This window comes from Ictidomys tridecemlineatus, chromosome 9 (assembly GCF_052094955.1).
Source record: "Ictidomys tridecemlineatus isolate mIctTri1 chromosome 9, mIctTri1.hap1, whole genome shotgun sequence".
Lineage (NCBI taxonomy): Eukaryota > Metazoa > Chordata > Mammalia > Rodentia > Sciuridae > Ictidomys > Ictidomys tridecemlineatus.
The window spans coordinates 119851307-119878710 of record NC_135485.1 but is presented as its reverse complement, the minus strand read 5'-3'; the positions used below and the strand labels follow the sequence as shown (position 1 = coordinate 119878710).

At 36.3% G+C, this 27404-nt stretch overlaps 1 protein-coding gene across 4 annotated transcripts in view; it reads left to right on the top strand.

Moving 5' to 3' along the window:
* The first annotated feature begins 2078 nt into the window (after nucleotides 1-2078).
* The window catches only part of Gucy1a1 (guanylate cyclase 1 soluble subunit alpha 1), a 64705-nt gene continuing 39379 nt past the window's right edge, over nucleotides 2079-27404 (top strand). Inside the window, exons 1-2 of one of the 4 annotated variants that reach the window (XM_078021975.1) lie at nucleotides 2079-2335; nucleotides 2720-2793. The gene's annotated coding sequence lies outside the window, so the exon portion shown is untranslated. Of the gene's footprint in view, nucleotides 2336-2404; nucleotides 2794-2980; nucleotides 3295-27404 lie in introns of those variants that run through there. The other 3 variants (XM_078021977.1, XM_078021976.1, XM_078021978.1) reach the window with 3 other exon arrangements.

Sequence of the window (27404 nt, the reverse complement as noted above, 5' to 3'; positions counted from 1 at the left end):
CTTTGGTGCCATTGTCACTTTATCTGTAAGTGTGAAAATATTCTTATACATTTGAATATTTTTGCAGTGCAGTCAGTTGTAGGTACAGGAAGAACAAAGAATCTTGAAAAGAGACACAAACCTACTGGGCTTTTGAGCCAGACCCAACAAAGCCATAGGACAGGGGTTTTACATTGAATAATTAATTGCCCTTCTTAACATACGTGTTAAGTAGTCATGATGACTTTTCTCTCTTCAGAAAGGCAAAGCTGGAAGGCTTTAACTACATGTCAATCATGACAGACAAATGGCTCTGGAAGAAGATGCAGTGTTCAAGTATTCATTTATGCCCTCAGTAGTCTTCATTGAATCGGCATTACAAATCATGTTCATTAATTAGTCTGTGAAGATGATTTCCCTAATATCAAGGAAATTTAGTTCTTAAAGTACTCAGATTTTAATGCAGAATTTGGATGACCTATAAATTTTGGCATCAAAAAGGCAGAAATGAATGGGTGAATCGAATAGTATTCCAGAATGAAAGTGATAATGACCACAGTAGTGAGTGACAATAGGGGAAGATAACAATTCCAAAGAGTCTTTATACAAATCCACAACTCATAACAATTGTAAGACAAACTGTTCCTTTTTCTTGTTTTAATATCAGGGATTGAACTCTGGGGTGCTTAATCATTGAACCATATCCTTAGCCCCTTATTTACATTTTTATTTAGAGACAGAGTCTTGCTAAGTCACTTAGGGCCTTACTAAATTGTGGAGGCTGGCTTTGAACGCATGATCCTCCTACCTCAGCCTCCTGAGCCGCTAGATTTATAGGAGTGAACCACCACGCCTGGTCTTGTGTACTTTTTATTTTTACCAAATGGTATCACTCTCTATTTGCTGAGGATCAGTGCCAAGCCTACCAATCGTGCACTCTTTGCTCAGGAGTTTCCCTGTGCTAGAAAACAAAACAAAACACAAAACAGCTTCTATTTAATCTTTTGCCAAATATGAGCAAATCTTCAGCATTAATGTTAATGCTAGTCCTTTGGAAACTATTTCCCCTCTCTGAAGATAGTTAGCTCATCTTCCTCTGATCATTCATATAATTTAACTTACTTAATAACATGATGATTCCTTTTATTTATGAATGTAATTCTTTTTAATTTTCCTTTTAGGTCTTAAGTTTGTATTCCTCTAAATATGAATGGTCTACTGATCTAAGAAAGCATCATGGATTAAAGGTAAAGGAAGTTTCTGAGATGGCAGAAAACAAATAAAAAACAAACAAACAAAAATGCAGCCTGACAACTCTGAAATTTTGCCTGGTTCTAAAGCAAAAGTTTCTTCAGCTACCTGCTTTTGCATTGCTTTTAAAGCCTGTTCCTAACTTACTTAAATCCTTTTATTGTTTGATTCTGACTGATGTTTGCTATGAAGTGAGCATAGTAAGCAAGACTAGGAGAAAACTGTATAAATGCCAAGAGCCTAAACCAGGACCAAACTAAATGACAGACTTGGGAAGCTCACAGAGGAGAAGGTAAACATGAACAATCTGTCTTATGGTTCCAAGGTTTGAAAACAGATCCCAAAGAGATCAAGATCAACTGTGACTTTACAATGAATAGCACCATTTTTTTTTGTCAGAAAGGCAACTAATAAAAACATCCATAATAAAACAAATATGTGTGTGTATGTATGTATATGTATATATATGTGATATATATATATATGTATATATGTATAATATAATAGAATTAAATGTATTGAACCCAGCAGAAGCAGGACCTTCTCAAAAGAAGAAAAAATTTCTCCAAAGATAACAAAAGTTTTGCACTATAGAATCACATTCACAAAGAAGTATGTTGGCTTCAAACTTGAAAACCAGGACAAGAAAACCATCCAAGTATGTATCAACTTCCCAGCAGAAATGGTGGAATTTTTAATTAGGGAAAAGTACAATATTTCCGGACCAGTGCATCGTGGAGGAAATGTTTTTGTTTTTGTTTTTTAAGCGTGCCAAATGTTCCTGGAGCTCCCTCCCTCTTTTCCCCTTCTTTTCTCTTGTCTTTGGAGTCAGTCTCCCCAGGGTAATTTCTAGGATGGCGATTGGGCGGCTGCAGAGACCAGGACTCAGTTCCCCTGCCCTAGTCTGAGAATAGTGGGTGGGACTCAGCGCAGAGTCAAACCACCATCGGGTTCCTAGGCAGAGTTTTTCTCCACTTTTCCTGCACTAAATCCTGAGGCAAAAACCAGCGAGCAGCCTGGGAAGGAACTCCTGGCAAAGGACACCTGCGAGGGAGTGTGTGCTGCCTGCGACTGAGTGACCCAGGTTTTGCGTGACTTCACCATGGTGGGTTTGGGCCCCCTCTTTTTCTTTTGAGGTCCTGTTGTGCAGAGAAAGAGAGGAGGCGGGGCAAGGTCTCAAAAGAAATAGAATGCTGTAGGGAAAAGAACCGCTAGGGATCCTTTGGGGTCAGCAAAGAGAGCTACAGAGCGACATCGGGGGAAAGCCAAGGCGAGAGCGGGTTGTTTTAGAGCAACGTGAACCATCGTGTCTGCGGGACACGTCGCTTCCCGCCTAGCCTGTTGAGCAGGTTGAAGAAGTGAGCCGAGCCTGAGCGCCGCGGCTGTTTGTGCGGTGCGTGCCCTCGCGCGAGGACTGACAGGTGCCATTGCAGGGACCCTCTGGCACCCACTGCCTCCCGCCTCTGACGCCCTTTTTCTCCGTTCACAGTGCGGATTTGCAAGGCGCGCCCCAGAGCTCCAGCAGATCTGGAAACACGGTCCCCAGGTCTGGGAAACCGCTAAGTAAGTGGTGGCGGGGTAACCCTGGGGGGTCGAGGCTTCGCGGGGAGGCTGCGGGTCTCCAGAGCCTCTGGCCTGGGCTCTTCCTTCTTCCCTTCCTGGGAAGATTTCCTTGCGTTCCCAGCTGCCCAGCCCCAGGGAGCCCGGGCCCCGTTCCCACGCTGGGGAGGAGCAAGGACGCCAAGGAGACGACGCCCGGGTGTCCGGCTCAGGGCCCCGGGGACCCGCGGCGCCCGAGGGAGGAGCAGTGACCGGGTGGGCGCGTGGCCGCGTCGGCGGCTGCGCTGGCGGGGCCGGGCCGTGAGAACGTGCGGAGCGCGCCAGGCAGCTGCTCTCCCACAGCCAGGGCGCCGGGCGGCTGAGCCATCCCGAGCCGCGGAACTGCCCGGCCTCCCGCTCAGCGGGCGACCTCTAACAGCAGAGGGGCTTCTTCTGGACCTTAGAGCCCGCCGGGGCTGGGGACCGCGCTTGGGCTTCCCTTGAAGCCTGCAGGCTGCAGTGTGGGTAAGCGATTCGCCTTGCTCCTGGGCTGCGTTCTGTGGTCATTGCATTGCCTCCAGAAAGCAGCCAGCAAACTTCCAAAGGGTTGCTCAAGGGCTCCACCAAAGTGTGTGTGTGTGTGTGTGTGTGTGTGTGTGTGTTTTACTGTCTCATTTCTGTTTTATTACGAAGGTGACACTGGAAAACGGTGGGCAGGGGGTCACCATCGACACTGCCTCTGTCTGTGTGGGCAGCCTGTACAGGATCTGCTGTGACATTTGTGTGAAGGGTCTGGCTTCTAATGTGGTCATGTGATTTCAGAGTATGGATTTCATGCATCTTTCCTGTGCTCACTGGTTTTCACATGGCTGTTCCTTTAATTTACCTTTGATAAACAGTTTCCATCTTCTGAAACCAGAATATTGTACAACTTATGATGAGATGACTAGTTGGAGGTATCTTGGTTCTTAAGGTATTAAAACCCACTGAATTTTAAAGAGGAAAGATTTTGTTTTTCTCTTGAACTTCATTTATAGTGCATCCTTAGTGACTTTTTCTTAGGGATCAATCTTCCAATGGTGATTTCATTAAATGTCTATCTACTTTATTAGAACTGGTCCTGGTATAAATATTGTTAGCATTTTCTTTACACACGGGTAAGTGTTGAAGCATGTGATGATAGTGATTTTTATATCTTGGCTCATAATGGAAAAATAATCTGTTGCTTTTTCTAAAATGGCTATATATATATATGCACATATATTTTTTTCAGGAGTCATCACTTTATTTAACAGTGGTAGAAATCATGATAGGAACAATGGAACTCTAGCAGTGTCTACAATTCCAAAGCAAAACTTAATTTGTCCAAAAGCCATCTCAGCTATATTACTTTGTCCGTGCAGGTTGAGTTTCTTTGCTTTGTTCAGTTATTAAACATCTGGGTCTATGGATCTATTTCAAGCGGTCATGGAGTATTGGAAATTGTTCTCAAACATTTGAGTTGCTGTATTTTTAGAGAGATAGCACTAATTCCCAAAGGGAATTGTGACCCATTAGAAAAATAAGAAGCCTGAAGTTCAACCAGGAAGGCCATGCTGCTTCTTGTCAAAACAACAGACTTTACATAAAGATTGTGGTGGTAGACTAGTAGGAAAGAGTAAATGTTTCACATAAGATAGACTCATTTGTAAGTTTTAAAATACATCAGCAAACTTATTTCTGTTAACTTTATTAAGTAGGAATTTGTAATGAGGAAATGGGCATCTTCTGTTCCTTCTTGTACTGGAGGATCTTTCTAGTATATGTGGAAAATAAAAATGTTTTTCTCTCAAAATCCACCTGAATTCTAAAGTCCTCGGTTTGATATGGTGCTTCATACTGCAAGGAAACTGAACAAGCCCTTAAAGACCTTCTTTCTAGGTGTTCAGGTATAAAACAACATATATGAGAGAGTTTTCTGTCATTTGAGGAAAAGGCAGGAAACTTTCTTTCTCTCTGGCAACACACACACACAAATAAGTGTGGAAACTTCCCAATGCTCTGTATTTTTATCTCATAAATATTCTTATTAAATAATTTTGTTTTAAAACATTTTGAAAAGTTGTTATAATTAATATGCTTCAGCATAAACTTAAGTGATAACATTACAATAAAATTTTAAGAATAATACATCAATAATATTTTCTGTATTAACTTTCAAGAATTTTGTCAGACTTTTTTCAAAAAACATCAAAACATTTAAACGTTCAGCTAACATCACTTATTGACACATTAAGATATTATAAAATCTTGAATTTTGTCAGAAATAAAATTCAAAATAATTCACATTGAAAATAATACAAAAACAATCAAGGAGCTGGGGTGGTGGCTCAGTGGTAGAGCGCTTGCCTTGCACATGGGAGGCACTGAGTTCCATCTCCAGCAGCACATAAAAATAAATAAACAAAATGAAGATATTGTGTCCATCTACAACTAATAAAAAAATTTTAAATATTAATATTAAAAATATTTTTGTATTTACATTTTTTAACAATTTAATGACTCTGTGTGTAAGAGTAGAATATTCTTTCCTTTTTACATGTTGGTTTAAGATAATATAGTAATATGGTATGTTACCCCAAAATCCCTGATTAATATTTCTTTAGAAGTAGATATCAAATTAGGTTAAGAATTAATCTCGTAAGTTAAGAGGAAATGGAAAGATAAAGTAGTATTCAGACAAAACACACTGACAAGTATGTTATTGATGGGGAAAAAATGTGATTCAGAACAACTTTCAACATGTCAGTTTCACTAGGAAGTGGCTTGGCTTTTATTTGCTAAGATATTTAATTTTATGGCACTGTTTTTATCCCACTCAATTAGAAATATTTATCCAAGCAACTTTCCTTAAACATTCCTATTTATTACTTTCCTGTGCCTTTGTAGAAACAAATACTTTCCCTTCTAAAGCATCAGTAAATGCAAAAGTTTTTGTTTCTAGGCCTCTGGATTTCTTCTGTGTCAAGTGCCCTGTAATAGTTTCTTTGAGTGTCTCCATATCAACTTGATACAAGAAGAAATTTGGCAATCTTTAGTTCTTTTGTTGAATCAATTTATCTGCCTATAAATCTTTTTTTTTTTTTTGGAAAAAAAAAAAAAACAACAACAACTCATTGCTGGTGTAATCTTTTGGCCATCCTGAGTCACATACAATTCTTCTATTTTCTTTCAAAACAGTTTTGAACTAATGCACCTATTTCATATTTTTTCCCCTCTTGCCTGAGTGCAGGTTAGCAGGCTTCGTTCTACTATACCTGGGGGTAGGAGCTTATAGAAGCGAAGAATTATTTGGGTTCTCCCTCAGCCTCAGCCCACGTGAGGAAGAATACTACTTTTTAAACTTGAGTGGCTCTTGGGGCATGATTTCCTTTGCCTCAAAAAAATGTGACTCTCACTGCTTGTAGTTGTAACTTCTTTTACCTGGCCTGCCCTCTGGCCTTTAATAATCTTTTAGGAACAGAACCCCTCCCTTTTATGAAACTGAAGCCAACTCAAATTAATTAATTCACATACCAACTCCTCTGTCTCACATGGTAAGAATTAGCAGGAAGTCAACACAAGACAATGGTGCTAGCAGTGAACACCCTGGGGAAGGGAAGTCAGGCCAACTCACTACTTAATCCTGAATTTTATTTTATTTTTTTTCTAGATCCAACTTATCTTTATATTCTCTCTTGTTATACCACAGTATATTGAAAATACTTTTGAAAAATGTCTTCATTTCCTACCAAACTCAAATTTCTCTCAGGATGACCATCCTTGGATTCACAGTGCTCGAAGAGCTCCATACTAAGTAACTCATGAGCTGAATGCACTCCTCATCATCATTTAATTAAGAATTTTTGTGTCTTAATGCTACAAGTAATTTTGTTCAGGAATACAATGTAAAGCACAGCATTTGTTTTGTGAGGACCTCACATAGAATATTATGGCCTTGGTCATGCAGAGACCCTTCTACATGCTTTGCAGTCTGTTAACTGCTTGTAAACCCATGGGCATTTTGTCACCACCCCTTGATTACTCTATTCCTTTCCGAATTTAGACCTTTCACTATTTTACTTTCTCCTCTTTGCCAGTGTGTATTGGCCTCTGAAACTTTCCACCTTCCTAGAGATCTAAAATAACCAAGGTTTTTCTACCTACACTGATCTGCTAGCATTTTCAGGATTCCATGCAGCAACTAGGTGTTTGATTTTTACTCCTTTGACTTTGACCTTAACTTGCTCTGCTTCCCTCTGGGGACCCTCTAACACACCCCAATCCCTGGGTCTTCTCATCATTTAATATTTCCCCAGTTGAAAAATCTGAGCATTCTGACCACAACCTCCTATCCTTCTAAAAATTTTTCTCACTTGTCACCACCTACCACCTTCCTCTCATTTTTGCTTCCTGGAAACCTTTTATTGTTCTAATGTTTTCCTCTCATCAAATCTCTTCCTAGTAAACCTATCAGAACCTGCCTTCTAAATCTCAGCTTCAATTTAATGTCTGCTTTACCTTCCTTGCTGTGGATTTAGCTGGACGAAGTATGTGACTGTATCTTTTGTTCAACTACAAAATTCACCCCAATTTCAGTTTAAGGGAAGATTAACAGTACTATGAAATTATTTTATTCTTTCCTGGTTAATTGTTCATCAGATGTCCATAGTGAGTATTCTGGATTTTTAGAGGTTTTTTTAGTTTACTCCAGTTATTCTCAATCTTCGTTAAAGTAGGAAACCATATTCCCTAATTCACAGAGACTGTTAAGGTAAATTTGGACAAATTTGGAAATGTTTTTGGCCAGTTCTGAGTATAAGAACTATTTTCCTAAATTGAGTTATAATGTTTATCTCCATAATATTCACATCCTACTTTTACCACTTTTAGTACTCGTTCAGAAGTATTTTTCATATAGCAATGCTCAGACAATATTTAATTCTTTGAAACCATTCTTACTTAGTATGGGTTAAGAATCTCATTACCATCAGAGATTTTCTCCTTTGAGGTACTCCTATTTTTCTTAAAATGTGATCCCTGGTGTTGAATGGAGAACTGTCCTAATATCATTGAATATACTGGATTACCTCCTTTCCATAGTGCATAGTAGATCATCCTGAATTCTAATGTAACTTTTTCCCCATTTTTTATATCTCTTCCCCACCCCATCTCTCTCTGTATTCATACTGCAGTGTTTAATTATACATTTTTGTTTGCATTCTTCTAAAATTACATTTCTTCCTGATTTTACATTTGACTACTTTATTTGGGACTTTAAAAAATACTTCCTGTAATTAAATGTAACCTTTACCTTTAGATAGCTTATTGTTCCGGAAGGTCAAGATCTTTTTGAATTTGGATTCCATAAAGCAGATGACCCATTTCTCCAATTTAGAGGCATTTACACATCAGTACATAATTAGTATATTCATCCAAATAACTGTAAAATGCTGAACTGGAAAGACATTTGGTATGATCTTAGACACCTTCTTCCTGCTTCAGTTGGCCCATGAATTAGTCCACTTTATAAGGCTGCTCAACCAGTTGCATAGTTAAATAACTCTTCTTGAAGTTTACATTCCTTTGTGTGGCCCAAGAGTATACTGTGATGGACCTGGTCAAATTCCTTACTGCAATGTTTCCACTTTCTGCACAATAGATATTAAGTAACCTTACTGAAGACAAAAGGAGCTAACACTAAGTTATGATGCTATGCCCCTGTGTTCTCCAGTGCTTTGTTGGTAACAGTACTTCACCTTCACCTTTTGTTGTTGTTGTTTTTATGGTACCATCGATGAAACGCAAGGGTCCTTTACTACCAAGCAACATCTCCAGCCCTTTTTATTTTCTTATCTCGAGACAGGGTCTTTCTATGTTGCTTTGGGCCTTGGTACTTATTGAGGCTGGTCTTGAACTTATGATCCTCCTACTTCAGCCTCCTGAGTTGCACACATTACAGGTGCGCACCACTGTGCCTGGCAGCCCTTCACATTTTGAATGCTCATATACTATATTTTAAGAACTCATTTAAATACTGCCTGAAATTAATATTAACTTCACTGGGCTGAATTTGGTAGAATCCACCTTCTATATTTTGAAAATTAAAGTTCTGGCTAGATTCCTCATCTTCTGTCAATGCTTCTCTTTATAATATTTTTAAAGATGATTTTAATAATTCCCTTATTTAATGACAAATACTTTCAGTGATCCATGGTATAATTCCTCCATATTAGTTGGTAGAAAATCAATTTAAATCATTTAACATCATATTATAGCTTGATATGTGAATTTGCCATTTTAATTTTTTTTCTTTTTTAAAAAATCTACATGAATAGTACTTTCTTGAGGAATAGAGAGAAAACAAAACAAGGACAGCTTGTCTGATCATCTTCTAAGAAGTGGATTTCTTCATTCTCCAAATCCAGTATGCCTTTACTGTATCTAATAAAAATGCTATCATTACCACTTTATCTGGCCATCAGAACAGAAATTTAAAGGACTTTTTTGTTTTTGTAATTTTTAAAAACTCTAGCTTGTTTCATGTTTATCAGTTGATGATTCTCTTCTGACAATGTGCCACCCTTCAGTACTTCTATCAATAAATATTACACATTATGTTTATTACAGATTATGATTTTCACTGGGAGGAGATACAGACTACATTTATAACAGAGTTCCTGACTTAAAAAATTTAAAGTCTGCACGTGACAGAAAACAAAAGCAAGACCTGGGCTCAGGATTATATGTGTCAGCACTTAACAATGAGCTTGACATGTGTTGGACAGTTTTAATAGGTTCTAAGGAATTCAGAAGGGAGGTGGTCTTTCAGAATAGGAACACTGAGAAAAACTTTCCAGAGAGATCTAGGGCATAGTTGAGATTTTACAACAAGCCCAGAATAGGACCCTTATGATTTAAATTATAGAAAATAGAGGGTAGAGTATTTCAGGCATTAAAAAAAAAAGAAAAAAAAGATAAGAGGCTCTGAAGGGAGCAAGGGAGTTGTGTGTGTATGTGGAGTGTGTGTGTGTGTGTGTGTGTCTGTGTGTGTGTGTGTGTGTGTCTGTGTGTGTGTGTGTGTGTCTGTGTGTGTGTGTGTGATCAAGGTACAGAGGCAGAAAGAGTAACACCAAACCTTTGTAATCCAGCTCTTTGAATACTCTTTATTATTGAACTTTATAATGATTGTATGCTGAATCATATGTTTTCACCATTAGACTGATGCTACGTGGGAATAGGAATTATTTTGGTTTAGTTCCCTATTCTATGCACAGACACCTAATAGAATTATTTGATGTCTCTCAGTAAGCACTCAATAAAAATGTGTGCTGTGATATGGACCTTCTTGGAGCAATGAGATTATGTTGGGGAATATTTATTTGCACAAAGTTTTTAAGATAAAAAGGAGTTAGATTACAAGAGGACAAAGATGTCAGGTTAGTCTTTTGCTTTATTAGGTAATGTGGAACCTATATTATGCTATTTTGAATTTTGGACAACTAATATATGACAGATGCATTACTTTTAAGTAGATATGTTCAGACTATTTGGAGTTTGAAATGCATTTGTAGATTTAACTAGAAAATTATTTAGCATTTTTATCCTGTGTCTTAGTCCATTCAGAATGCCATAACAAATTACAGTATACTGTGTGGCCCATAAACAAAAGAGATTTCTTTCTCAAAATTCTGATTTCTGGGAAGTCCAGGATCAAGATCCTGTCAGATCATTTGTGGGTGAGGGCTTACTAATGCATAGATGGACAGATGTCCATCATCTTCATAAGGTAGAGAGGACAAGGGATTTCTCCAGGGTCCTTTTCATAAGGGCCAAATATCCATTCATGAAGGCTCTATCCTCATATCCTGGACATGTTCCAGAGGTGCCACCTCCAGATACTGTCACACTGAGGATTAGGTTACAAAATATAAACTTTCCAGGAAACGCAAACACTCAATCTATATTATGGAACAGACTATTCATCCTTCAAGTTGTGAAACCCTATGACTTTGATTTTATGTTTTTTCTAGGAACTACTATTTAATTAGTTTGTTTATACATGCATGTATATACATATTCATATTGAGTGGAATTATCTCCTTATCCCAATTGTCAATCATTTTACAGCTTCATATGTGCATTAAGTAGTTAAATTATATGTGCTTTCTATTACAATAATCCCCCTTATTCATGGTTTGTTTTCTGTGGTTTCAGTTCCCAGCAGTCAACTGCAGTCTGAAAATATTAAATAGAAAAGTCCAGACATTAACAACTCATAACTTTTAAATGTATCATTATAATTGTTTGAGTTCATTATTAGTTATTGCTGTTAATCAATATGTTGTTAATCTCTTAATCTCTAATTTATAAATTCAACTTTGTAATAGGTATGTATGTATAGGAAAAAACCATAGTACATATTGTGTTTGGTACTATCACAGTTTCAGACATCCACAGAATATCTTGGAATTTATCCCCACAGATAAAGGGGAGGGGATTGCCATTCTGCTCAATTAACAAAATAAAGGACAAGTAATATCAATATTCCACCAGTATAATAAGAACTTTTAAGTTGCATATTGTGAGCGTAAAGTTTACTCAGTATAACCCTGTGCAAAGTATTTCAAAGGTTACAAATGTAGTAAGGAAGAAGAATTGGATAAGGACAATAAAACTGTCAATAATTGAGACATCAAGGTTTAAGAGAAAAATCTTCTCACACTGGGTTGGAACTGTATAGTGGTTACCAAAAGACTGTCTTTCCAGTGGAAACTCTTAGGGTAAAATTCCATTTTTTTGCTGTTTTAAAATATTTACAGACACTAACTATAGTTAGCATTCCCCCCTTGTCCACCTCTATTCCAAATAATAATTTAAGATGCCAAAGCTTTTATTTCTGCTTCTTTTCTGCAGTGGCTGGCTAAGAGTGGTTCTGAAGCTCTTGCTATGTAGTCCCATGCTAAAATGTTCAGCAGGAGTTTGTAGGAAAGCTGCGGTTTTCCTCAATAAGAGTTTATATTTTGCTTGGAGAGGTACCTTTCTTTCCCCACCTTTTTCCTCTTCCCTTTGAAGGTAAGAGTTCACCTTGACTTAATCTGGTTACTACCTACAGCTCAACGGCTGGCTTGTTCAAGAAGATAAAGAAGGTCTCATTTGAGGGATATCACCAAGTCACCCGCCACAAAAGTTTTCCCACTAGTATTGACCTGTGCCTGAACTTCTTTGGGTTGATTTAGTATTCTGGGTTGTATCTCTAGGATTCCATAGGATAGCTTTTTCATAAGAGTAGTACAACATTGTTTTCCCAGTAACAAAAGTTACTTTCACTATATTGCCTTCTGCCTTCCAATCAAGAGCATTGTACTTGGATATAGACTTTTAAATTTTTATTTATTTATTTTTTAATTTTTTTTGGTACTAGAAATTGAATCCAGGGACAATTTACCACTGAGTCATATTCTCAGCCCTGCTTATGTATTTCTTTCTTTATTTATTTATTTACTATTTTATTTTGAGACAGAGTTTCACCAAATTGCTTAGGGCCTTGCTAAGTTGATAAAGTTGATCTCTATCTTGAAATCCTCCTGCCTCATAGACTTTTTAAGTTAAGAAAGGAAGTCTCAGAATGTGGGACATAGGTAAGAAAGTAGAACCAAATAGGATCTATACATATACAGCAGCATAGTGCCCAAACAGGAAAAGGAAAGACAAAGAAACCAGAGAGGATAGTGAAAAGAGGTGTTTCATCATAGATTTGCTGCCTGTTAGTTTTCTTCATAACTGTGGATGATTAGGACAATTTTTCCACATCAACATGTCATGGCCTTAATTATCTATCTAAATCAAATCGGAGTTAAATCAGTTTAGTTCTTTTTATTGTGATATTGGATCTGTTTCAGTGCATAGTGAAAATTAGTAGCTGTGTTTGGCTATGATTTTTTAACTGTCTTTGATAAATGATAATTGGTCAGGAAATACAGATCTCAATAATTTTTGCTGAATGCTATATATTAGGATCATTTTAAGTGGCTTTTGATTCACACCAGTCATGCTGTGTTCATAACTCAGGCTGTTAATCTGACAGCCACACTGCAGCCTCAGATCTCTTTCTCAAATACTGCATTCAGCCAGTTGTTTTAGTTACAATGTGTAGTCAAATTCTTTTTAGTTTTCATGCCTTCATCTTTTGTATATATTTTTCTACTTCTGGAATACATTTACTTGTTTTCACTGTTTCCTACTTAATTCACCTTAATTATGACTCTTCTGGGAAATTGATTGACAATGTACCAGGAGAATTTAGATGCAGATTTTTTGTGTCTCCATCAAGACCTGTCATGACATCACAATGAACTGAATTTATTTATCTACTCCAAGACTTGCTTGATATATTCCATAAGAATCTAGGATTAGCTTGTTCTTGAAAACCATTCCTTAAAATGTAACAATAGGAACTTAATAAGTACATTTGAAGTATATGAATGAATGAATATTTGAAAGGATTGATAACAGATTCTAAGATAAAAGCAGGTAGAGTCATTATCAAAGGAAGGTTCTAAAGAAAATATGATGTGATAAAGTCCAGATCAGAAACAATCTGTGAGGTGAATAGAGAGCCTATATCCTGGGAGCAAATTTTTACCCTTCACACATCAGACAGAGCATTAATCTCTAGGGTATATAAGGAACTCAAAAAGTTAAACACCAAAAACCAAATAACCCAATCAATAAATGGGCCAACGACCTGAACAGACACTTTACAGAAGAGGATAGGCAATCAATCAAAAATATATGAAAAAATGTTCATCATCACTAGTAATTAAAGAAATGCAAATCAAAACCACTCTAAAATTTTATCTCACTTTAGTCAGAATGGCAGCTACTATGAAAACAAACAACAGTGAGTGTTGGTGAAGATGTGGAGGAAAAGGTACACTCATACACTGCTGGTGGGACTGCAAATTGTGCAGCCAATATGGAAAGCAGTGTGGAGATTTCTTGGAAATTTGGGAATGGAACCACCATTTGACCCAGGTGTCCCTCTCCTTGGTCTATACCCAAAGGACTTAAAAACAGCATACTACAGGGACACAGCCACATCAATGTTTATATCAGCACAATTCACAATAGCTAAACTATGGAACCAACCTAGATGTCCTTCAATAGATGAATGGATAAAAAAAGATGTGGCATATGTATACAATGGGATATTACTCAGCAATAAAAGAGAATAAAATCATGGCATTTGCAGGTAAATGGATGGAGTTAGAGAAGATAATACTAAGTGAAGTTAGCCAATCCCAACTAGCCAAATGCCAAATGTTTTCTTTAATATAAGGAGGCTGATTCATAGTGGAATAGTGCCAAAGCCAATGTCTCGGCTTGGCACCAGAATCACGAGGCACTCACAGCTTTGTAGGTTCAAACAGCAATTCTTTATTCCAGCTCTCACACCACCTCCACACAGGTCCAGGGGCAAAACGCGTTCTCCTGTCTACCCGCACAATCACCTACTCCACGAGGCTCTCTCCAAATCCCATTTTAATCTCACGAGAACTCAACGGGAACAAGCAGCAGGAACACCCTAATCCCGGCAATAATCTTCAACCGCCAGCTTCCCTAAAACCCATTATCTTAAACTGGCAACGCCTTAAACTCAAGGAGCCGGTTACTTCCTCAAACCTGATCAGCTCTAAACCCGAATCCGCCTTGGTCCTTGAGCAAGGTCACCTTATTAAAGCATGCATGCAATGTTCCATCAAATGTCCTCTAAGCAGCATGGGGTACGCTTGGCAAGGAAATTTCGATGCGTCATTCCTACTTGGTAATGGCCCTCAGCATCTCCCCCCTTCTGATTAATTAAACAACAAGCAATGCGGCTTAGGACCGTGCCTGGTAGGTTGTCCAATTCAACATATGGTTCTTACCCGTCATCGGATGAACTGACCTCTAGGCGTCAGTCCCCTGTCTTAGGTTGAATCCACTGCAATCAGATCAACCCGTCGCTGACTACCGGTCCAGCATTCAGCCATGCTTGTGGATACACCTAAGCACCAGTGGGGGGGTGAGGTTCTTGCCTCACCTCTGTTGGCCCCCAAATTTAACCTTGGTGCCAGTGGGGGGGTGAGGTTCTTGCCTCACCTCTGTTGGCCCCCAAATTTTAGACCATCACTAGTAGAAGGGAGGAAGATACAGAAATGCCACGACACCAAGCCAATTGACGGCTCCTTTGGAAAAATTGCATCACTGGTGACACCATCAGCAAAGATGTCAGCATTACCACAATTAACATGGGGTGCGCTGGCAAGGAAATTGCATCACTGGTGACACCATCAGCAAAAATATGCCAGCAGTACCACAATTCGCTGCACCAGACGATAGTTCACAATGCATGCAACTGATATATAGTCCAGGCAAGTTCTGCAGGCAGTTCAAATCGGAGGAGTCTATCAATATGTCCATTTCCTCCCAAAGTAAATCAAGTCCTTGATTGAGCATTACTTGTTGAGTTATATTCATTGATGCATCAGTTTATACAGTTTCCTGTGGTAGCTATCATAGAAGCTGTAGTTTGGTTTTCTTTGTCTTCACCGGCACTGGGATGGAGATGGGAATTCTGGTAATGATGTTAAAGAGACATTATCCTGAACAGAATTATTAAATATGATGAAAAGGAAAAGTGAAAGTAAACAAACAGATCTGTTAATCACCTTTAAAAACAATAGTAAGCAAACAGATCTATTAACCACCCTTGAAAACAATCATTAACAGCTGTTTACCTAATTAGATTAAACCACTTAAATCACGTGAATAAAAAAAAAAATTCGGATCCATTTTTTCATGAGCGCTCCTCATATAAAAATATGGACATACACACATACTGACATGCAACACAAAACAGGGCACACATAACATACAACATACAAGACAATAATAACGGCCTTGTAGCTTTACCTAGGTAAAATCTCCATTGCAATGTTTAAAAACTCCACAGTCAAAAAATAAAAAACAGTCAAAAAACAAAACTGATCAGAAAAACATTAACCTAGGTTTGTATGAGCTCAAAAATAAAATAGAACTTTATGATGTGGGAAAAATGCAATAATAAAATAGATATTGAAAAAAGCACCGTGGTAAATCACTGTCGTAGATGTAAGAATAGCCAAGCTGGAGCTCTGGATTTCAGCTGTTATGGATTTCAGTCAAATCATCTTCTTTTTCTGTAGAAATTGTTTTGGTTAACCTCTCTGGAATCCAAATCGGCTGCTGTTCTCCCTGTGGGAACACACAGACGGAACCCCGACTCCAGACAATAACTGGGTCGGGACCTTTCCATTGTCCTGTTAGAATATCTTTCCAAAGTACCTTAGGCTTATGTACATTTTTCAGATACATATGTCTTTCCGCAGCACTAAGTCCTGATGAATCCAAATTTAGAAAGTTTAGAGTAAAAAAAGGGTTATTTTAAGTTTATCTTTGGGGGATATATACCCCTATAAGATCCTTTTAAATTTAAGTCTTTCAAAAGCATTCTGCCTTACTTTTTAGAATTATTTTAGTCCTTATAATTTTTAGATGTGGTTTTAAACCATAGTTGTCTTAGCCTTTTGCATTTTCTATCTGAAATACCCTTACTTGACATTTTCAACCTTTTCTATCTTATTTCTATCTTCTAGTTTTCTACTAAGGTTTTTATATTTACCCTTAGTAGCTTTTTTCTCTCCTAGTTTTCTTATTTTGTGGGTTTAAAATTCTTGTCTTTCTACATCTTTTTTATCTTCCTATATCTTTTTTATCTTTCTATGTCTTCTCTTTTTTTTTTACCTTTCTGTACTTCTGTTTTTGAAGTTTTCCACTTCAAATTTTTAATCTTCTTTATCTAAATCTTTTATCTTATTATGTTCCCATTTTCATGGGTTATATTTATTTTTTTCTCCGTCATGAAGGCATCTTAACCACCTTCAATTTGACCTTTTAAACCCTTTTGCAACTTATTTAGACATTTAATAACCTTTTACTTTACCACACAAAGATTATCTCATCTCCCTATTTTTGGTTTAATAAGTACATTAATGAGTAAAGCAATCTTTTTTCCGCCGTGAAGGTATCTCAACAACCTTCAATTTAACCTTTTAAAGCATTTCATTTATCATCTATACTGTACTTTTAAATGTACTTTTCACCACCTACCGCTTCACTCTTTTAAACGAGGCTTAGATTCTGTTTAAATCGCTTTAATGTTAGTTTACATGGCTGACCTTCAACCAAAGGCTTTTTACTCCATTAAGAAGCTTTGTCTCAATCTGCCATGTACAACTACCTTTTTTCTTCTTTCTTCCTTTCTCAAGCTTTTAAAGTAAGTCTAGTTTCCTCAAAATCTTTTTAAATGGCATTTACAACTTTTTACTTTACCATACAGAGATTATCTCATCTAGAAACATTTATTTAACCTTTAACCTTTTATATTAAAATATATTTCCACATCTTGAACCTTTTTATATCCCTTTTTTAACCATTAACACTTTTTATAAATTCACATTCTGAAACAACCCTTGTAAAATTACTCCACTTTAATAAGATGAAATACTTTTATGTTTTCTAAGGTACTATTATACTGTAATTGAAACCCAACTGAAACTTCTTATACTCTCTGTATATAAATTACACATGATAGAATCTTAACTCTTAGTAACCTTGTTTAGCAAAGACACAGACCAAAGCAATAAACTTTTTTCTATTTACCAATTTATGAAAACACACATAATGTTTAAATATATTACCTTATAGAACTTAATAAGTAAAGAGTACTTGATTTCATATTTAGTGGTTGATATTTTAACACTTTAGCTTTGTAAATTAATCAGATGTCTGAAAAAACCAAGATCTTAGACAAGTATAGTAAATAGAACTAGCCATCTCTTTCTTGTTGAAGAAAAATCCTTCTACAGGATACCATGATGGTCCCATCGATATACTTAATAACTCGTCTTTAAAAAGCCATGGGCTACATTTTTGTATCATATCAACATATGCCCTAATTTTTCTTGGTCTTACTGGGGTGCCTCCTTCCTCTAACAATCTCTCTTCCTCGGAGGCGAAAAACTTCAAACCTTGAGTCAACCATTTTCCCCAGTTTGCCTGAGAAAGTTCTAGGAACAGGCAACTTGAAATAAAAACAAAATAAATCAAAACAAGAACACATTGTTTTTTGAAATGGTCACCCATTTTTTTGCTCTCCTTCAGGATCGAGCAAATTCACTTACCCCCAAGCTTCAGACATCCCCGTACGGGCCACCATAATGCCAAAGCCAATGTCTCGGCTTGGCACCAGAATCACGAGGCACTCACAGCTTTGTAGGTTCAAACAGCAATTCTTTATTCCAGCTCTCACACCACCTCCACACAGGTCCAGGGGCAAAACGCGTTCTCCCGTCTACCCGCACAATCACCTACTCCACGAGGCTCTCTCCAAATCCCATTTTAATCTCACGAGAACTCAACGGGAACAAGCAGCAGGAACACCCTAATCCCGGCAATAATCTTCAACCGCCAACTTCCCTAAAACCCATTATCTTAAACTGGCAACGCCTTAAACTCAAGGAGCCGGTTACTTCCTCAAACCTGATCAGCTCTAAACCCGAATCCGCCTTGGTCCTTGAGCAAGGTCACCTTATTAAAGCATGCATGCAATGTTCCATCAAATGTCCTCTAAGCAGCATGGGGTACGCTTGGCAAGGAAATTTCGATGCGTCATTCCTACTTGGTAATGGCCCTCAGCAGAATAGGGATAGGGAGCATGGGAGGAATAGATGAACTCTAGATAGGGCAGAGGGATTGGAGGGGAAGGAAGGGGGCATGAGTTTAGAAATGATGGTGGAATGTGATGACCATTATTATCCAAAGTACATGTATGAAGACATGAATTGGTGTGAATATACTTTGTATACAACCAGAGATATGAAAAATTGGGCTCTATATGTGTAATAAGAATTGTAATGCATTCCACTGTCATATTCCACTATCATATATAAATTTTAAAAAAATCTCTGCTCACAAAAAATAAATAAAATCACAAAACTAGTCTAAAAAAAGTTATTAAGTTGACTGTGAATGTATAAAAGTATTATAATTTTTTGAAAAATACTAATGTATCAAAGCAGTAAAAATGTTAACACTTGAAATTATTGAACGATATATATTAGGAGGCACCTTAAAATATGACCTTCTTGAAACTCATGACTTACTTTGACAGAGGGACAGTTGTGTTATCACAGGAAGAAATCTAGGATTGGCATGGGAGCAAGAGATTTATGGAAAGTTCTTAGAAAGTTGTGGTGATCCTCACCTGTAATCCCAGGGCCTCCAGAGGCTGATGCAGGAAGATTTCAAGTTCAAAGCCGGCCTAAGCAACTTAGGCCCTAAACAAATTAACAAGATCCTCTTTCAAAAGTAAAATAAATAAGTAAATAAACATATCTGTGGATGTGACTCAGTGGTTAAGCAACTTGGTTTTAAGTCCTGGTACCTCCTCCAAAAATTTTTCCATATTAAGGGCTTAGTACATTTCAGCATTGTGCTAACATGCTAAGATGATGATTTTTTTAAGGATAGCAATTGGAGACATAGCATAAAATACCATGGATTTTTCAAATAATTACTATTATTTGATATTAATTGATATTCAAGGCACAGTAGATAAACTCAACTGTCAATTGCCTGAAATCAGTAGTTCTGATAGCTGAATTTCTGAGATTAATAAATGGAGGAATACAGTTTACTACAGAAGAGTATTCTAGGGCTGAGATTGTAACTCAGCAGTAGAGCATTTGCCTAGCGTGTGTGGATTTGATCCTCAGCATTACATAAAAATAAATAAAATAAAGGTACTTAAAAAGAAAAAAAAAGTGTAAAGAGTCCTGTACAATATCGATGAGGCTGCATTGGTGGATATAGAAAGCAGTTACCCAAATTACTAGTGAGATATAAACTTAGAGCACAAAATTCTTGATTAGTAACTAGGCATTTGGTAAAAAAATCCATCATCATATGATTCTTTGAAATATAAAATAATGTTTATGATGCTGAATAAATCCATGTTGTTTTGTTTGAAAGTACATGAGAGTATCCAGGTTCTTTGAAGAAATCCTTTATGCATGCATGTTTTTTTACACTAATACATATTTAAAGAGAAGAATGGTATTATAGTGTATATTATTAAAAAATTACTTTCTCTTTGGTATATCACCAAAATTGCAAAGTGATAATTTCTTGAAGATTAACTTATAATGTGCAATACAAAACTATTTCTATCCATTGTTATTTCCGCTTCTTTGAATAGATCCTTTACGCATGCATGATTTTTTACATCATGATCATGTAACATGATGGTCATTTGGCAAATATTTGTCCATTGAAATTTACAGATTTTCCAAATGGTGGCACAAATAGTATCAAAAATCACATTAATTAATTTCACCACTGACTTTGGAAATTTTAAGTATCACAAAGCCATCAGGCTCTTGTGGTTTGAGAATGTTTTCCAGTTTCCTCTTTTGCAGCAAAAAACTCTCTTTAAATATAAAATAGAAATACATTTCCTTTAAAGTAATAATTAAGTTCTAAATTAATAGCAGTTCAAATGAAAAAATCAAAACTTAGAAGAATTATAACTACTTAATGTTATTGCAGAACAAAACACGAAACTACAGTTAACTCATTTTTATATGTGATTGCAAGAAAACTCAGGATTTCAAAATATTGATTTGTTAGACAATAATGAGATTATAAATGCTGTAGCAACTATGGTGATAGCAAGGAAGAGCAAAACAGAAGTTCTGAGAGCAAACTTCATTAATCTCCAAAAATCTGCATTTACACTTTAAAAGTACTAATTTAGAAAATTCTGTAAAAACATAAATTCCATTAAGATGATTAAGTCATCACATGTCATATAGCCTTTTGAAAAACTCACTCTACTAAATTAGAGAATGAGGGTGAGAAAGCACACATTATCAGAGTTTTATTATGAAAATAGTTTTGACCCTGCAGATCCTCTGAAAAGGTCTCAGGGTATCTCCTAGAATTTTCAGACTACAGTGGAGAAATATGGCTACAGGTCTGCTATGTCCTGAACATGGTAATCATAAAAGTGCTGCAATCATCTTATATAAAATCTGGGTAATAATTAACATTTATGAAGCTCATAATATGTTCAAGCACTGACTCAATTTCATTACCTTAATCAAATCCCTAGAGAAATTCTGTTCTCATCACTGTTTTATGGAGGACCAAGTGAAAAAGTAACTTGCCTAAATGTCACACATTGTATCAGTGGAGGTACGAGTGTCCCTCCTGAGCCAAGGTCCATCCTTTTGATAACTGTGCTAGATAACTTTTCTGTCCGCTTGCAAGTTTTCCTGATGATTCAAAATTAGTAAAGTTTTACATATGAAGAATACCATTCAAAGTCTATCTACCCTTTCTAGCATATGACTTGTAGTTAGGTTTCAATGATTTGTGATGTTCTAAATAAAACACATAAAAGAAGAAGAAAGTTAATACATCTGAAAGAAATTTGATAAAAATTCATTCAAGTTAAAATAAATAAATGATCTTCAGATTTCCTCCTTGTCTAATGCTTTTTAAAATTGAAATATTTGGGAAACATTTTTTTTTGTCTTTTCATTTACTCGTTGAAGAGTATTTTATTGGGTGTGAAAGTTAAGGTAGAAAATTTTATTTTGTTTCTGTTTTAGACTAAATTACTTTGATAAGAACTCAGTAATATTTTTATCATTTTCTTTCTTTTTTTTTCTTCTCTGATTAGTTTTAAAGTTTGTTTCTGTTATTGTAGTTTCAATCTTGGAGTTTCAAAGTTTCACGATGATTTTTCTGGGTTTGGTTTTCCCTGTATTTATTGTTTGCTTAGCTTCTTGGATTTTTAGAGATAATGGCGCCATCAAATACGTGCAATAAATTCCTAGCCATTATCTGTTTAAGTGTTTTGTTTTGTTTTGTTTTCTGTTCATCCTTCTCTTTTCTTGTTGTTATCTGCTTCGGAGGACATAATTTCCTGGTCTGTTTGTATTAACTGTTTCTTCTCTTGAATTCAGTACTCTTTTTCCTTCCCTGTTTATTCTTACCAGGCAGCAAACATTTAGTACTGAGTGCATCTGAGCTTTACTTAGAGCTTTACTTACATTGGAGCCTTACTTACATTCAATCCATGCCTTCAAATGTTTTGAGGACAGGAATAAGACTTTCTCTTAAGCATATCTGAAATCCTTGTATGCTCTGTGGACAACAGTCCGTTTTCTCTGGGTCTCTGGGGAGTTCTCTTCTCTTCTGTCATTCTTCTATTGAGAGATCTTTCCTTGCCCTGCTATCCATCAGCAGCCACTGCCTTATACTTGCTGAGGCTTTGAATACCTCTGTCTGCCTTACAGCCTTGAGCAATCCATTGATTTGCTCTTGAGGAAAGTCTCACAGAACAGAGAATTTCTCAACTCTCCTCCTTTGCTTCCAACATTTGGCTTCCTGACCTGGATGAAGGCCAGCATAGGTGGGGCTGTCCAGCCTTTGGCATTTAGATGGGACTCCTCAAGATTTTCATATGTCCTTCTAGCCTGTAGAGGCCCAAAGTTTGATCAATATTTAGCTTCTCTTGTCTGTGGGAGATTCTGTCACCTTCCACCACTTCTTCAGGGATGAACATAGCTATGAATCTCATGGTCCTTATGGCCTTTTATTTTATGGAATGTAGCTCAGTTCAATTTCTTTGCAATCTCAACTCTCTGAGTTCTTCTTTTTTAATAACTTGGCCATGGTAAAAAATAAAATACAAAAATCACATATATATTAAATATAGTTTATTGAGATTTGGCCAGATGTATAAACCTGTGAACCCACCACCACAATTGAGATACCAGACATTTTTATCACCTCACAGAGTGTCTCTTTGTCATCCCTCCCTCCTCCTCTGTTTCCAGGTAGCTACTGATTTGCTTTCTATTCTAATAGATTTATAGGTTTTCTATAAAAGCTAGTTTATAGTATGCCTCTTGTGTGTGGAGTATCATTCAGCATGGAGATTTTGAAATTCATCTATCTTGCTGTTTGCATCCCCTGAATGATATTCCTGTGCATGCTTGGCTCTATAGGACTTTGATTATAGGTTCATATGATGATAAGCACTTGAATTGTTTTCAGTTTTGTGCTATGGCAAATAAAGTTGCTATGAACATTCACATGCAGATCTATATTAGATTATGTTTACATTTCTCTCAGATATCATGTAAAAATGGCATAGCTGGGTGGTATGACAGAGAATTTTAACATTTTAAGAAACCGTTAAACTTTTTCCCAAAGTGGTGGCACCTTTGTCCCATGAGCGGTGTATGCATTCCAGTTTTTGGAATAAAACATTGACAAAAACTCGACGTTCTCAAATTCTTAATTTTAGGCATACTAATAGAGTTTTTTCAATGATTAATGCTATACAAATAAATGTATAGCATTAACTTGTATTTTGTAAATGTATAGCATTTATTTGTATTTTACATACAAATAAATGTTTATTGGCTACTCATTTATCTTCTTTAGTAAATTATTTGTTCAGATCTTTTATTCATTTTCAAATCAAATTTTCTGTTTTCTTACTGACTTGTAAAATGTTATGTGCTGTTGGTTCAACTGTCACTGATGCCTGTGTTGCAGATATCTTTGGAGCCTCAACTTTGTCATTTTGGTATTTGATGATAGTTTCCAAAGAACAAAATTTTTCTTAAAATTTTGATGAAGTCCAGTTTATCATGTTCTTTTAAGTTTCATGCCTTTCTCCCCTATTGAAGCATCTGCACCTCATACATAGTCACAAAATATTTCTATTGTGCTTTCTTCTAAAAGTTTTATAGTTGTAACTTTTACATTAAAATTTGTGATTTATTTAAAATTAACTTTTATCTATGGTATGAAGTATGGGTTAAAGTTGACTTTATTCCTTATGATTATCCAACATGATTTATTTAAAAACATTTTTTTCTTATTGTATCATATTATCTTGAGACTTGTTGGAGATCAATGACAATGCAATTTAGATTTGTTTTTGGATTCAATTCCATCAATCTCTATGTCACTCATTTTAAACCAATACCACAGTCTTCCCTCCCACCCCCCAACTCCAGAAAGTATTTCTCTGTGTTGCCCAGGCTTGTTTTCAACTCCTGTATTTAAGCCATCCTTGTACCTCATTCCTCTAAGTAGTAGGGATTATAAGTGTGTGCCACGTACCCAGCTGCAAACTTTTGATGACTGTAGCTTTAAGATAGCTTTTAAATCAGATATGTGTGCTTCCTATTGTGTTACTTTTCTTCTTTGATGTTGATTTGTCTATTCTGTATCTTCTTTTGTATCTTACCATCATTTTCTCAATTTCTACTAAAGATTTGAGTCAGATTTTGATTGGGATTGTACTGAATCTATAGACCAATTTAGGGAAAACTGATCTTAAGAACATTGACCTTAGCTGACCCAAACTGACCTTAACAACAATTTGTCTCCACTTATCTGAGGCTTTACTTAAATTATCTCATCAATGTTTTTAATTTTCAGTGTAGCAATCTTACAATTCTTTGGTCAGATTTATTTTTATGTTATTTTATATTTATCAACACAATCATTAGTGAGTTTTAAAAATGATCATTTCCCAATATTTGCTGTTAGTATAGAAATAGCAGTGGACTTTTGTATGTAACCTTCTATTCTGAATTCTTGCTAAACTTATTTTGTTGCTCTGATAGCTTTTGTGAATCCCTACATGAGAAATTATATACATATACAACAAGCAGCCAACCTTTTCCCCCTGTGTTTTATTTTTCTTAAGTTTTTGCAATGGCTAGGGCCTAACTTTAGTACAGTGTTCATTAGACTGGGAAGAGCTTTGTTTCTGAAGAGAGCCTGAAAAGTGTTTCATTGTTAAGTATGACTTTGTAGTTTTTCATAGAAATTTTCTGATGGATTAAAAAAACTATGATTGATGATTTTCTGCATCTAAACCATGAATGAAAGACCCTGTACTATAACATTAATGAAACTAATTTTGTCCACTGTGTAGTGATTATTTCTATTGCTAGAAAACTACCAGTATAGATTAACAAAGCAAAAGAGATTTCCTATCCAGAAAATCCTTTCTTTCAAATTTTTTATTCCTTAATCCATTGGTCTTAATATAATCTAAGCTCAAATATTGCATTTATCATACTCCTTATTTCTATTTCTTTTCACTTATTTCTTTTTCCTTTCACTCCATTATTGGTAGAGAATTTTCTCTCTTACAGGTCATCAATTCCCTTTACTCCAAAAATCAAATGGTATTCTCTCAGTCTCCCCTATCCTCCTGCAACATACACCTTTTCTTAAACTTGTCCTCTTCTGTGTTCATTCCTGTCATGCTTTTTAACTTGCTTCTTCTCTGTGTTAATCATAACATCCTTCTTCAATCTTTAAACGTGACTGTTCCTCACAGTACCAAATTTGGCCCTCTTCTTTGTATGCGTGTAACACTTTGACCTTGAACAGTCTAAATGAAGCCCGTTTTTACTTTTTCTATTTATATGACCATGAATTCATATCTGTAGCCTGCTGAATGCATCAGAATTGAAGATTCCAATATTCAAATGCATCTTCTGTACATAGATGCCCCACTAACAGCTAAACACAAAATTCAATGTTGTTTTGGACCTACTGCTTGACTTCTGCTACCTCTTTCTAATAATGTCACTGTTATCATTGTAAACCAAACCTCAGAATCGTTGTGTGCCTCACATCTGTGAGTGGCCACCTCATATCAGCTGTAGTTTCATGATATCTCAAGCTCCCATCCTTTCCTGCCTCTTTCCCACAGTTTCCTTCATTACTTGCATTCTCTTGTGCTCTTCCCCATCTTTGGCATGCTCTTTTTGCAATGTCTTAATGTCTAAACCCCAGTCATTTTCAAAAACAAGCTTGAATTCTGTACTTTCCAAAAAGCCTTTGTCCTTCTGCTGCCACCACTGAAAATTAATATTTCTTATTAACATTGTTAACTCTCTCTTTACCTATTTTTTACTTTTTATTATAGCCACTTAAGAAAATTCATAGTGTGTGTGTGTGTGTGTGTGTGTGTGTGTGTGTGTGTATGTTTGTGCATGTGTTTATCCAGTATTTCACCTGGAAGAAAATTACGGGAAGGGATGGTTTTATTTTAAAGAGCTCAATAAATTTTGAGTGAAATATAAATGAATTTATTAACAGCCAACTTTAAAATGTGCTTCCAAGAAATAAAATACAGTATAGGCTTTAATCCAGCTTTATTTTATTCATATGTCACAGTTTTGCTTGTCTGCACTTCACCCCATATATTGTTTATGGTTAATAGTCTAATATTGACATATTTTATTGGCCTTAGTTGCATTTGTTGGATTCCCAATGATGCAGAACCCTGTGAGGAAGCAATGAACTAGAGGAAGCATGTGTGGATTTTCATTTAGATTCTTTCACAGTGGATGACAAGGAATTACACAAGCATCACTGACTTCATGAGCAACCGCCAATTTTAGTGACATTCATAAACTTCTATAAATAATGAGATTTCACCTTTTTAAAAGACGTAAAAATCCAGACCTGAAACTGATAAAATAGAAAAGGAAAATATATATAAAGGAACAATTTTAAAATGTTTTTCTTCTCAAATTGCCTAGCATTCATGTGTACGTTCATATTTCATTTACACAAGATCTAGGGAAAGTAAAGGGAAAAGACCAAATGATTTCAAGATTTAGGTCAACTATACTTACTCGGCGTTCATGCCAGATGACATGTAGCCAGTAGCTCTATCTATTCATTTGAGCAGAAAAAAAACTTACTGGCAGTCCAAGGTTGGATAAATGGTGATCCAATGGCAATGGCTGGCTAGATTCAGAGTGGAAACATAACTAACATTTGATTAAGTGACTAAGATGGGACACTAAGGTTATGTAGAAAACCTGTTTGCAGAATTGAAAAAGAGGCTAAACATAGCTTTTTGAGAAAATGCAACGGATGATGAGAAAATTATGAAAAAAAAAAAGGAATCTGGAAGAACTATTTTTGAAACTACAGCCAGCCAGAGCAATTTTGCAGTGTGCTCAATGTTATTGTCACATGTAGAAGAAATCCAGTCATCGGATTGGACTGAGATGAAGCATTTACAATAATGCTCATAAGTTACTAAGCAGAGACCTTAAATAAAACAAAACTAATTGGGGGCATGGGGTATCGCTCAGTGGTAGAGCGTTTGGTAGCATGTGCAGAGTTGTGGGCTTCATCCCTAGCACCACAAATAATAATAAGTAATAATAAGTAAACACATAAAAGAACTAAGTGTTAATTTTTTTTCCAAGCTGTTCATACAGTGACTGTGGGCATGTAGAAGGAGTAGAGTTTCTCTGCATTTCAGTTGAGGAGGTGATACCGATACATTAGGGTGAGCTATGGGGTTGTGTCAAATTTTCTGAATTCCTGTTTCACCTCTACATCCATTGAGCTTTGGGGTTGGGGCCAAGTCACTAAATTCTTCTGTCCTCTACAAAGAGGAGAGA